Below are 12,196 nucleotides of genomic sequence, written 5' to 3' on the forward strand. Positions count from 1 at the left end.
CCTTCCCCAGCATCACTGGAATGCCCTCAGTCTACCTTTGTCCATGCTGTTCCTGGGATGTCCCCCTTCTCCTTGATGATCATCTAAACACCTCTGTGTGGTCCACCCTAAGTGCAATAGGAGAGGAGAAAAAGAAGCCACCATCACAGGCTGAGTCATTAAGGAACAAGAGGGGGTTTATGCTGGACCTTGAAGGATGTGTGGGATGTAGGATTTAATTAAATGAAATGTGGAGAAATAGAGCCTGGACTTGGAGAACGTTGGGGAGAGGTGATGGATGGCTCCAGTGACCAAAAATAGGTTGTTTTCAGTAGCCTGGGAGAACTATAGAAGGTGGGACATGAACTTGGCTGGGTGGGGTCGTATTATGGAAAAACAAACAATGTGCCCACCCTCAAGAAATTCTCTATTAACTGGGGATCCAGAAACCCCCAAAATAATTTCTCTGTAATAATTCTTCATGCCTAGAGGGCAGACAGCAGAAGCAAGAAGAACTACAATCCTGCAGCCTGTGGAACAAAAACCACATTCACAGAAAGACAGACAAGATGAAAAGGCAGAGGGCTATGTACCAGATGAAGGAACAAGATAAAACCCCAGAAAAACAACTAAATGAAGTGGAGATAGGCAACCTTCCAGAAAAAGAATTCAGAAGAATGATAGTGAAGATGATCCAGGACCTCAGAAACAGAATGGAGGCAAAGATCAAGAAGAGGCAAGAAATGTTTAACAAAGACCTAAAAGAATTAAACAACGAACCAACAGAGGTGAACAATAAAATAACTGAAATGAAAACTACACTAGAAGGAATCAATAGCAGAATAACTGAGGCAGAAGAACAGATGAGTGACCTGGAAGACAGAATGGTGGAGTTCACTGCCGCAGAACAGAATAAAGAAAAAAGAATGAAAAGAAATGAAGACAGCCTAAGAGACCTCTGGGACAACATTAAACACAACAACATTCGCATTATAGGGGTCCCAGAAGGAGAAGAGAGAGAGAAAGGACCAGAGAAAATATTTGAAGAGATTATAGTCAAAAACTTCCCTAACATGGGAAAGGAAACAGCCACCCAAATCCAGGAAGTGCAGAGAGTCCCATACAGGATAAACTCAAGGAGAAACACGCCGAAACACACAGTAATCAAATTGGCAAAAATTAAAGGCAAAGAAAAATTATTGAAAGCAGCAAGGGAAAAACGACAAATAACATACAAGGGAACTCCCATAAGGTTAACAGCTGATTTCTCAGCAGAAACTCTACAAGCCAGAAGGGAGTGGCATGATATACTTAAAGTGATGAAAGGGAAGAATCTACAACCAAGATTACTCTACCTGGCAAGGATCTCATTCAGATTTGATGGAAAAATCAAAAGCTTTACAGACAAGCAAAAACTAAGAGAATTGAGCACCACCAAAACGGCTCTACAACAAATGCTAAAGGAACTTCTCTAAGTGGGAAACACAAGAGAAGAAAAGGACCTACAAAAACAAACTCAAAACAATTAAGAAAATGGTCATAGGAACATACATATCGATAATTACCTTAAACGTGACTGGATTGCATGCTCCAACCAAAAGACACAGGCTGGCTGAATGGATACAAAAACAAGACCATATATATTCTGTCTACAAGAGACCCACTTCAGACCTAGGGACACATACAGACGGAAAGTGAAGGGATGGAAAAAGATATTCCATGCAAATGGAAATCAAAAGAAAGCTGGAGTAGCAATACTCATATCACATAAAATAGACTTGAAAATAAAGAATGTTACAAGACACAAGGAAGGACACTACATAATAATCAAGGGATCATTCCAAGAAGAAGATATAACAATTATAAATTTATATGCACCCAACATAGGAGCACCTCAATACATAAGGCCACTGCTAACAGCTATAAAAGAGGAAATTGACAGTAACATAATAATAGTGGGGGACTTTAGCACCTCACTTACACCAATGGACAGATCATCCAAAATGAAAATTAATGAGGAAACACAAGCTTTAAATGACACAATAGATCAGATAGATTTAACTGATATTTATAGGACATTCCATCCAAAAACAGCAGATTACACTTTCTTCTCAAGTGCGCACGGAACATTCTCCAGGATAGATCACATCTTGGATCACAAATCAAGCCTCAGTAAAATTAAGAAAATTGAAATCATATCAAGCATCTTTTCTGACCACAACACTATGAGATTAGAAATGAATTACAGGGAAAAAAACATTTAAAACACAAACACATGGAGGCTAAACAATATGTTACTAAATAACCAAGAGATCATTGAAGAAATCAAAGAGGAAATCAAAAAATACCTAGAGACAAATGACAATGAAAACATGACATTCCAAAACCTATGAGATGCAGCAAAAGCAGTTCTAAGAGGGAAGTTTATAGCAATACAAGCCTACCTCAAGAAACAAGAAAAATCTCAAATAAACAATCTAACCTTACACCTAAAGGAAGTAGAGAAAGAAAAACAAACAAAACCCAAAGTTAGCAGAAGGAAAGAAATCATAAAGATCAGAGCAGAAATAAATGAAATGGAAACAAAGAAAACAATAGCAAAGATCAATAAAACTAAAAGCTGGTTCTTTGAGAAGATAAACAAAATTGATGAACCATTAGCCAAACTCATCAAGAAAAAAAAGAAGAGGACTCAAATCAATAAAATTAGAAAAGAAAAAGGAGAAGTTACAACAGACACTGCAGAAATACAAAGCATCTTAAGGGACTACTACAAACAACTCTATGCCAATAAAGTAGACAACCTGGAAGAAATAGACAAATTCTTAGAAAGGTATAATCATCCAAGACTGAACCAGGAAGAAATAGAAAATATGAACAGACCAATCACAAGTAATGAAATTGAAACTGTGATTAAAAATCTTCCAACAAACAAAAATCCAGGACCAGATGGCTTCACAGGTGAATTCTATCAAACATTTAGAGAAGAGCTAACACCCATCCTTCTCAAACTCTTCCAAAAAAATGCAGAGGAAGCAACACTCCCAAACTCATTCTATGAGTCCACCATCACCCTGATACCAAAACCAGACAAAGATACTACAAAAAAAAGAAAATTACAGACCAATATCACTAATGAAAATAGATGCAAAAATCCTCAACAAAATACTAGCAAACAGAATCCAGCAGCACATTAAGAGGATCATACACCATGATCAAGTGGTATTTATCCCAGGGATGCAAGGATTCTTCAATATACACAAATCAATCAATGTGATACACCATATTAACAAATTGAAAAATAAAAACCATACGATCATCTCAATAGATGCAGAAAAAGCTTTTGACAAAATTCAACACCCATTGATAACAAAAACTCTCCAGAAAGTGGGCATAGAGGGAACCTACCTCAACATAATAAAGGCCATATACAACAAACCCACAGCAAACATCATTCTCAGTGGTGAAAAACTGAAAGCATTTCCTCTACGATCAGGAACAAGACAAGGATGTCCACTCTCACCACTGTTATTCAACATAGTTTTGGAAGTCCTAGCCATGGCAATCAGAGAAGAAAAAGAAATAAGAGGAATACAAATTGGAAAAGAAAAAGTAAAACTGTCACTGTTTGCAGATGACATGACACTATACATAACAAATCCTAAAGATGCCACCAGAAAACTACTAGAGCTAATCAATGAATTTGGTAAAGTTGCAGGATACAAAATTAATGCACAGATATATCTTGCATTCCTATACACTAATGACGAAAAATCTGAAAGAGAAATAAAGGAAACACTCCCATTTACCATTGCAACAAAAAGAATAAAATACCTAGGAATAAACCTACCTAGGGAGACAAAAGACCTGTATGCAGAAAACTATAAGACACTGATGAAAGAAATGAAAGATGATACCAACAGATGGAGAGATATACCATGTTCTCGGATTGGAAGAATCAATATTGTGAAAATGACTATACTACTGAAAGCAATCTACAGATTCAATGCAATCCCTATCAAATTACCAATGGCATTTTTTACGGAACTAGAACAAAAAATCTTAAAATTTGTATGGAGACACCAAAGACCCCGAATAGCCAAAGCAGTCTTGAGGGAAAAAATGGAGCTGGAGGAATCAGACCCTCTGACTTCAGACTATACTACAAAGCTACAGTAATTAAGACAATATGGTTTTGACACAAAAACAGAAATATAGATCAATGGAACAGGATAGAAAGCCCAGAGATAAACCCATGCACCTATGGTCAACTAATCTATGACAAAGGAGGCAAGGATATACTATGGAGAAAAGACAGTCTCTTCAATAAGTGGTGCTGGGAAAATTGGATGGCTACATGTAAAAAAATGAAATTAGAACACTCCCTAACACCACACACAAAAATAAACTCAAAATGGATTCGAGACCTAAATGTAAGACCAGACACTGTAAAACTCTTAGAGGAAAACATAGGAAGAACACTCTTTGACATAAATCACAGCAAGATCTTTTTTGATCCACCTCCTAGAGTAATGGAAATAACAAAAATAAACAAATGGGACCTAAGGAAACTTAAAAGCCTTTGCACAGCAAAGGAAACCATAAACAAGATGAAAAGACAACCCTCAGAATGGCAGAAAATATTTGCAAACGAATCAACGGACAAAGGATTAATCTCCAAAGTATATAAACAGCACATGCAGTTCAATATTAAAAAAACAAACAACCCAATCCAAAAATGGGCAGAAGACCTAAATAGACATTTCTCCAAAGAAGACATACACATGGCCAAGAAGCATATGAAAAGCTGCTCAACATCACTAATTATTAGAGAAATGCAAATCAAATCTACAATGAGGTATCACCTCACACCAGTTAGAATGGGCATCATCAGAAAATCTATAAACAAGAAATGCTGGAGAGGGTGTGGAGAAAAGGGAACCCTCTTGTACTGTTGGTGGGAATGTAAATTGATACAGCCACTATGGAGGACAGTATGGAGGTTCCTTAAAAAACTAAAAATAGAATTACCATATGATCCAGCAATCCCACTGCTGGGCATATACCCAGAGAAACCCATAATTCAAAAAGACACATGAACCCCAAAGGTCATTGCAGCACTATTTACAATAGCCAGGTCATGGAAGCAACCTAAATGCCCATCGACAGGCGAATGGATAAAGAAGATGAGGTACATATATACAATGTAATATTACTCAGCCATAGAAAGGAACGAAATTGGGTCTTTTGTAGAGACATGGATGAATCTAGAGACTATCATACAGAGTGAAGTAAGTCAGACAAATATCATATATTAACGCATATATGCGGAACCTAGAAAAATGGTACAGATGAACCGGTTTGCAGGGCAGAAATGAGACACAGATGTAGAGAACAAACGCACGGACACCAAGGGGGGAAAGCAGTGGGGCGGGCGGTGGGATGAATTGGGGGATTGGGATTAACATATATACACTAAGATGTATAAAATGGATAACTAATAAGATTCTGCTGTATAAAAAATTAAATAAAATAAAATTCAAAAATTCAAAAAAAAAAAAAGACTAGTTTTTTCTTCCTTAAAAAAGAAAAAAAAATACTTCATGCCCAGGCACAGTACTGCACACAGGGCAGTTTCCAAAGTTCAATACCAGACGGACTGATTGGCTGAAATTCTTCTGAACTCAGTTGAGAGCCAACTTCAGACCTTTCCATCTGCTGTCTCCTTCTTTGTACAAGAAGACCACATTTTCCATTTGCCTTAAGACAGCTTAACATTTTTGCTGCATTACTGAGGCCACTTTAATTTATCACTTTGTTTTAAAGAACCACACCATCCAAAAATAGCATGAAATTACTCATTCTATTGGAGGGCGGATGGTACTGCAGCCTTTATATGAGGCGTGCAATCTTTCACTGATTGGGTCGGTGTGAATTCAGTCGACTTTCTATGAGTTCTAATGGTCATGAATGGGAGGCACTTGTCTTTCTGAAGCAAGTTATAAAGTTTTTTTTGTTCTTTGTGTCTTTCTTTTTTCTTTTTTTTTTAACCACCAAAGCCACTGAAGAATGTCTGAGCAGCCACAGAGAGAATCTGGGCAGCTGGGTTCTAAATTCCTCCCTTGTCTAGATCCAGGCAGGCTGAAATAGTTTAGAAAGAGTTGACTTACCAAACCTTCTCTTTCTCTCAGCTTTCCACAATGTCATTTCGTGTATCTATTTCTAAAATGTTTACTTTTACATCAGATTTCGTATTTTAAGCATCCTAAAGAACTCAGTTTGGGATTTCACTGGAGCCTGGCAGATTATTCAAAGGGAGAATTTCTTGAGAAATAGAAATCAGGCTGGTTTTTCCAGAAGTTTTGTTGGGATTATTCGTGATTGCTCTCATTATAGTCCTTTCTTGCTCCTTTTGCTTTCTGCCCCCTACCCCACCCCACGTACAGAAGAGGGTCTGGTTTTCGTGGTCTGTCTTGAAAAATCACCATAATGGAATATATATGAGGATTAGGCACCAAAACGACAGGCCTTATTAAATCTCAGTAGTCAAACTCGCTCTTGTGTTTCCCATTACCGCTCCATCTTTGAAACGTTCCAGAAAGGAAGAATTCTGCTTGTCCCATGGGAAATGCAGCCCCTCCCCCAGGTTTAGCAGAACCTTGCCTGGGGTCAGTCATTATTGGAAGACTGAGATGTTTTCCCTTTTGTTGACTTTTAGAAAATTCTATCTCAGAGAAAACTTTTGGGAGATTCATGTCATCAAATTCTGTCAGGGAGGGGAAAGTCTAACTGTTCGTGGTACTATTAAATGCCCTGTATAAACCACAGAATCTGGGCATTCATAATCCCTCTCCCCAAGGAGCTCAGAGAGCTTTGGAGGCATTGCTTTCTTTTACTCATCCTCACAAGGGACGCGAAGAGAAAAGAGAGGGCCAGAGTGCATTAACCAATCCTCCTGGCGTGCTCAGCTGTTATAGTACCACATTCCTTAATTTTCATTCTGGGCTCCTCCAACTAAGGAGAAATGTGAAGACTTAACAAGGTTTAGAAGGAACCCTAAAATAACTACTAAAGGTAGAGCCTCCAGAACGGGGGCAGTTGTCAGGCTTTAGAGGCACCCCTGCTTTCGTAGCTAGGCAATGACATTGGCAATCCACCTGTGAGGGAGGAAAAGAGGCTCTTTAGTTTATTTAACGCATGGGAATAAGCAGGTGACTTCAGGCCAGAAATGATTTACTGACCCAGGATACACCTTGCCTGAAAGGGAGGCTGTCCCACCTTCTGCCGCCAAGGAGAGCTGCTGACACATCTCGCTGGCAGTCTTCCACTTTAAAGAACTAATCTGCTGATCAGCATAGACTCATCTTCCTATGGGCTGACAAGAAGAATCTGGGTCAATGGAAGTTTATGGCTGTAGGAGCACTCAGGCCAGGATGTGAACTATGGTGATTCCATATCTCACTTTGTGGCCAAAGTGACCAGGAACACTCTCAAAGGAAAAAATCCCTGATGTCAGCCCGGTCTCTAGGCAAAAAGTAAATCCAGAGTCATCTCTTCCCTTTTGGCATCATATTCCCTCTGGAGGGTTGGAAACCTTAACACACACACACACACACACACACACACACACACACACACACAGACTCTTCCCCGAGCCTGTATTAGCCCATGACTTTGCTCAATCTGCTTTACAGAAAGGATTTAATGAGGTTGTTCTCAGTGAGATTGTGTTGCCTCTCCGAGGGGTATTTGCATTTATAGAAGAACCAAACTAGAGGTCGAAGAGAAAAACTGATATAGGTGGGAAATTGGTAAGTCAAGTGGAGGAGGTATAGTACATGCATCCCTCCCTTACACATAGATTATAACAGAAGTGTGGCAGACATCTGTTCTACCTACTCCAAAATGCAGGGCATAGAAAAGTGCAGAGACCAGCATGGAGGAGACCTGAGTTATCCTCAGAGGTCCGCTGCTGGCTCTCCAGCGCAGTGGCTTGGGCCTGACCCTTCGCCTTTCTGGGTGCCAGTTTGCTTCTCTGGTGAATGACAGATGGGAAGAAGATTCAGTCACACCACTCCTTCTCCATCTCCTCTGCTCATCCCTCTTCCTTCTCCCTCACTGTGGGGGTCACTGTGCAGATATCAGAGTTTACTGGCCACCTGTGTAAGCCAGAGTGGAAAATTGTGGCCTACTGCCAGTTTGCTCCAGAATTTTTATATAGGTCAAGTTAGGGAGCAGCAATTTGGTGGAAGGGCGGAATTAGCATGCATTGAGTTTTACATAAGAAGGTATCCATTTCCCCAAGCCTTCTTTGGCTCCAATACTAACTACCTGGTCCCCAAGATACCTAGAGTTTCTTGGGGATAGTCTAGAGTTTCAGGATTCAAAATGTCAGCCTCTATGCTGGGGTCTGATCTTCTGGCTGCTTCAGATGGACTCTCTCTTCAGCTCTTCTGTGCTCGTTTGCTTCCCTTCTTTTCTGCTGCAGCAGTCTGGAAACACGCAGTCCCCTGCTGGGCCCTCCCTGTCTTACATGGGAGGGAGAGTGGAGGTACCGGAAAGCTCATCAGCTCCCAGCAGCCCTAGCAGAGGCATCGGGATGGGCAGAGCAGCAGCCAGGAAAGGGCATAACCCAACCGGTTTTATCAGAGCTACCTGCCTGAGAAATATCAGGCAGGGCACAGGTAATGATTTTAATAAAAATTAAAAATAGAACCTGCAGAACAGGTCTTGTCCTTTTTTCAGTGTGCTGGAGCCTACTGCCAAGATCAAAGTGATCCCCGTGGATGTGATGAGTGTGGGGGAAGACCAGAGAAGGCACTGGTGAATGCCATGAAATTTGTGTTGTTTTAACCTTTCTGCAACACTACTGAGGTCCATGCACCTGGTTCCATGCTCAGACGCTATCCAGATGATTCATAATCTAGTGTTGTTGGCTTCAACACATATTGAAAGGTAACTAGACCAAGTGTACACTAAGTCAGGAGCTACTCACCTGCAGGCCCTTCAGTTCAGGGCACCAGTTGTGTCACGGGGCCCCTGTCACGTGCTAACCATGCTGCTAGGGGCTGAGGATACACGGTGAACTCTCCACTCTCCATCCTCCCCTCCCCTCAGGGGCCAGGCGTATAGTCAGGTAAGTTTAAAATGACATGAGATGCAGAGAGGGCCATGGGAGCGCAGAAGCGGGGCCCTTCTCCTCTCTTGGTGGTAGGGCAGGGCCTTGGGGAGACAAAATGTGAGGTGTGACTTGCAGGATGAAAAGTTACCCAGGTGAGAGGGAGGAAGGAAAGAGCATTCCCAGCAGAGGGAGCTCTCTTTTTGTATATCGTGGTTGGGAACTCAGGTGGGAGATGGGAAGGAAGTGATCAGGGGGAAGAAAAGGATTGCATCCTCTCTTTTTCCTGTTCTCCCCACCTCCACTCTTATCCCTGCAGGAAGAGAGAAAAATCACACTGAGGGGTGGGGTTTTTGCAGCTTAAAGAAGATATAATATTGGAGTACTGTTTCTGATAGCAACAAAACCAACTAACAAAAACCCAACCTGCAAACAACTTGAATGTCCATGCACAGGGAAATGGTTAAACATATATGGTGCATCCATCGATATTATGGAACAGTATGTAGACATTAAAAGGAATAAGACAGATCTATATGTGCAAACAGAGATCTAAGAAATATTAAGTAAAAAAGTAAGTCATAGAGAAAATAAGATAAAAAAAGCAAGTCACAGAAGAATATGTATAATATGTTCCCATTTTTGTAAAGAAATAAATACTTCATTTGAATTTATTTACATTCTGTGCATTTACATGCATATACATATATAAACACAGAAAAAAAGTTCTGGAAAGATACTCAACTTCTGGGGAAAGGAGTAGGATTGGAGGATGGCAAAGAAAGAGGGACTTTCACTTCTTATTAAATTCACTTCTGTATTATTTACATTTTTACCTGAGCATGTATTATTTGGGTAATTTTTTTTCAGTGGGGGAAAAAGCAATCGAATAGAAGGACAAAGTTCTTCAGAGGAGTGCTTACAAAGTCTTCTTTGTTCATGCCTTTCACTCCCACATTCCTGCATTCTGGACACTCACCTAAATCCAGGGGAGACCAAGATGCCCCAGAAGCTCAGCTTTGCAACTCTCACCATAAATAATGCCCAAGTGAGGGAACCAAAGTGAGTCAGTGTACGAGGAGCCATTGACTGGTTTGCAAGCTTCCACGTTGTTAGAAGAGGGTGGTTAATTTGATTTTCTCTCAGGGTTATTTTTCTAGTATTAAATAATTCTGGGGAGCCCTTTTGTGATCGCCTACAAATAAAGAAGTGAAAATGTCATTAAAATAAATCATTAATCAACTTATTTATTTTAATATATATTTAACATACATATGGCTGAATCACTGTGCTGTACACCTGAAACTAACACAACATTGTAAATCAACTATACCTCAATTAAAAAAAGTATAATGTTGTGTCAGAAGCTATCGTACCCAAGAGCAGTATTTTCTAAACTAGTTCCTCTCACGCATCTCCCACTTCCACCCACACATCTATAGATTTCATTTGATCCAATGTAAAACCAACCACAAAACAGAGGTATGCATCACTAACAATGCTTCAATGATATCATGTTAAAGATTTCCCACCAATACTAGATCATCTAGTTCTTTAGCATCTCCCCTGCAGAAAAGTTCTAGGTAAGGTGCTGTATCAAATCAACCCCCCTAGACGAGGAGTTCCTGATTATACTTGAGATTCCTTTCCTGGACCTCCGGTTCAAGTCAGGTCTAGTGAGAGCTTCTGGCCTTCTTAACCCTTCAACTTGCCAGGGATGGAAAATGACCGTAAGTAACAGAACTTTCTCCCAAGTCTAGAAATCAGAGGCTATGGGGTTTGATGGCCTTTCCCGCTGTTTGGCTCTGGAGGTCTGGTCACTTAACCTACTTATGTTCCCATTTCCTCACGTCTACAATGGTTACGCAGTTTTTATGCCAGAGAATGTGTTTAAGCTGGGTGCCATCCTCAAGGGAAAAGCTCTGAAAGTAGAGACGAGAACGGTGGTCTCACACCAAAGCAAAGCAATCCATAGAGGACCATTTTCTTTTGCATAAGATATTCTCCAAATGAGAAACTAGAGGTAAGGGTGTTGCCCTGTTAGTCAGAGACCCTTATGCCCAAGTTTGTCAAGTCCAAGGTTTGTAACTGGGGTCCCAGGACATAATTCAGAGGGTTCATGAGCTAGCTGGATGCAGGAAAAAATTCTGCCTTTATTTTTACTAATCCCTTTCTGAAATTTAGCAACTTTCCCATTTTAAATGTGCTCACAAACCACAGTAGTATTATTCAAGCAGTACCTGTGACTTGTTCAACAGTAGGAATCACAGATAATCTATAGAACATTAGTTATCCCAGATATTTGCACTCATCTTTACTCCAAAATTATAGTAGGTATTTGACCTGCAGTTAGATCTTGTTATTTAATGCTTAGTCAAGAAGCACATATATTATTACTATATCACAGATTTTTAAAAAATATTACAATAACTTATTTCAATATAATCAGATTCCTTTATAACCTAATATGTTTTCTTTTACTGTCTTCTTTAAAGACAATATTCTGAGAGGGGTTCATAAACTTCACCAGACTGCCAAAGGAGTTCATACCCAATAAAGATTAAGAACCTCTGCTCTAAGTGGGGTTAGAATGGGGCTTGCAAATGTTCCTAAAGGTCTGTGTCAATGTCACTTTATTTACACATTCCTGAGATTCAGCCCCCAGCTCATTGAGCTCCTCCTAACCAAAAATGCTAAGGAAGAAGCTACATCTGTATAAACACCATCCGACTAAAGTGTCAGGTTTCTTCTTCTTCTTCACAGTTGTTTGAAGCCAACAGTTAATGGCATTAGAAGGATCAAATATCCTGTGTGGCTGGAAGAAGAGAGAGAACCTTCTATGAGATTGCAACCCAGGCGTTTTGGTTTAACTCTGCTACACTGTTTGCTTTGCTTTGAATTAATAAGTGTTCTGAAAATGAAAGAATAAGTCACAAACCTGTAAGTTGCTAGTTTATTTTCTCAGTAGGACATTGGGGCATCACCTAACAGCTGTTTAACAGCACAATTTTGAAGAGTCATGCCTCTGATCAGTGCCTAGACCAGGCATGACAAATGGATTTTGCCCTTATCTGATCAAGTTACCATTGTGTTGGGAAG

This window comes from Balaenoptera acutorostrata, chromosome 4 (genome assembly GCF_949987535.1).
Source record: "Balaenoptera acutorostrata chromosome 4, mBalAcu1.1, whole genome shotgun sequence".
Classification (NCBI taxonomy): Eukaryota; Metazoa; Chordata; class Mammalia; order Artiodactyla; family Balaenopteridae; genus Balaenoptera; species Balaenoptera acutorostrata.